General features: G+C 34.4%; 1 long non-coding RNA gene across 1 annotated transcript; it reads right to left on the bottom strand.

The window, feature by feature from the left end:
* Positions 1–606: 606 nt before the first annotated feature.
* LOC125490104 lies at positions 607–1,579 on the bottom strand. The gene is made up of 2 exons (XR_007267445.1): positions 1,444–1,579; positions 607–754 (listed from the first exon to the last, which is right to left on the bottom strand). It is a non-coding gene; the product is annotated as an uncharacterized LOC125490104 (long non-coding RNA).
* Between the last annotated feature and the right edge of the window lie 942 nt (positions 1,580–2,521).

Below are 2,521 nucleotides of genomic sequence, written 5' to 3'. Positions count from 1 at the left end.
GAGGGGTAGTAAAGAGGCCGTTTGTCCCTTTCTAATAAGGTGACCACGAAATTTGTGTTACGTGGGACTTTGGGGACTTGTATATAAAGTAATATAATTATTACAGTGATCAAAAATTGGGACCCAAAAAAAAATATTTTTGCTTTATAGGTAGACAATTTATGGATAATTCTACTAAATAATCGCTACCGTAGGTCTACAAACACTTCTTAGTCACTCTTCGGAGTTGCATATATCGGAGATATATATCTTCGGGATGCTGTCTATGACAAATGAAATTAATTTGTGATTATCAAGGACGGTGATAGTTTATATCCCATTCCACGGAAAAGACATCTGACAGAACCCTTATTACATTCGAATAAGGCTAATTTTTGTTTGTATTTATATATTGACTTTGACTTATCAAATGTCTTTCCCCGTGGAATGGGATATAGTAGATTATGACAAATTCAAATAAAAGACACTGTATTTATTGAAATTATTTTTATTATTACTAAACATGGCTAAACAATATTGTTTTATACAATTCTGCCGGAGGCCAATCTTACTGCCTAAATTCTTTAAGGAATTAGATTTTCCATTATGGAATAGGTATGTTAAAATTTAAATATGAATTAGCTAATGCCTTCACAACTGGAACTCATGTGTGGTTCTTCATTACATTGAACTGGATGATGATGATCTATTGTGACACCGGAACAACATCTGGATGGCTGGCCATATTTTTTTCTTATCTTCATTCTTGGGAAATCTGACAAAGAAATAAAATATATAATAAAAATATAGTCATGGCACATTGAAAGACAGACGGGCAGACAGTGGAAGCTAGGTAATAGGGTTCCGTTGGCACCCTTTGGGTATGGAACCCTAATAACATGGTTGCATCCGGAGCAATAGTTTAGGAGATATGCGTGGACAATCGAATAAAATTTTGTTATTTTGTGTGGTAGCTCGTAGCCCCAATAAATAAATAAATAAATATGTGGGGACATCTCACACACGGCCATCCGACCCCAAGCTAGGCAGAACCTGTGTTATGGGTGTCGGACAGCTGATATATCTACACAAATACATAGATAGATAGATACTAAATATAAATATCAACACCCAAGACCCGAGTACAAATATCTGTCTTTAAACAAATATCTGCCCCAGCCGGGAATCGAACCCGGGACCTTCGGCTCAGTAGTCAGGGTCACTAACCACTACGCCATTCGGTCGTCTAAATCCAATAGATTGTCATACCGCATGGTTACCCTATTTATTATAAGGGCCTGTTCCACAATGTCTGGTTAGTGGCTACCTGTCGGATAAAATACATGCTGTCACTCTCTGTCATTATTTTTTAGACAGTGACAGTATGTATTTTATCCGACAGGTAGCCACTAACCAGACATTGTGGAACAGGCCCTAAATCTAATATTATCTTTCTCGCCTTACCTGTGAAATAATATGCCGCAACCACCACACGATTCACTTTTACAAACTTGTACACAGCACTTTTTCTCAATTTCTTCAATGAAACTTACTAATTTGCAAAAATAACTAGGTATGACAAGACAACAACAAATAAATTCAAAACCTCAGTTCAAAACAAACCGCCATGACAGATGAAAGGGTTGGCATGAGGTACTAAAAAGAATACAACCAAGTGTTTGAAATAATGACAGGTTTAACATAATTATTATGAGGTACGATACAAAATAATATCGTATTAAATAATAACTTTAATCTTATTAGTAAGTTTAAAGTTATTATTTAATTAAAAGTTATGCTCAGAGTTTGTATGATAATTAAATCATTGTTTCAAATAAAAATCTAACATTTTCAATTCAAATCAAATCAAATATTTTCTACCAACTATCACGTTTTTTTTTGGAATGGCAAGCGTTAGTAAGGGACAAACGACCTCTAATCTAGCTATCTCGCTCGGCTCGTTTTGGCTTTTGAAACGTTGATTGCCAAATTGAATCTTATTACAACAACTTACGATGTGTTTTAGTAATTAAAATTTTGGCAGTACTCAGTCCTGTTATAATACAAAGTCCTTGCACATCAGCTGATTAGAAAACCGTCATAATGACATATAAACACATCTGTCAAATCATAAACAAAAGTACGTTAAAAGGCAAATTCTCAGAATAACAACAGCGAATAAAATATTAAAACATAAACAATTTCCTACTATTATAATCCATTCAAACTAAGTTGGCATGTCATTTCTATTGCATGCTTTGAAAACGCAGCTATTTTTATTTTAGTTGCAGTATAGTTTCGTTCCTCGTTCATTCAATTAACCATGGTATAACTTGGTAGAATGCAAATGTACTTATCCCAGATATTTACTCGCGTATAAATTTTATTCCGGTATAGTTATTCTCGTGTAACGAGATGTTTGGACGAATCCACCCTCAGTCGTTTTTCTCTAAGTTAAACTTCCTTTCTTCTTATTTTCCAAAAAAAACTAGGTACGACTCGAAACCAACTCGAAACACACTAAGAAAATCAAAGTTTTTAT

The sequence above is a fragment of the Plutella xylostella genome, chromosome 20, assembly GCF_932276165.1.
Source record: "Plutella xylostella chromosome 20, ilPluXylo3.1, whole genome shotgun sequence".
NCBI lineage: Eukaryota > Metazoa > Arthropoda > Insecta > Lepidoptera > Plutellidae > Plutella > Plutella xylostella.
This window is presented reverse-complemented; position numbering and strand designations above follow the sequence as displayed.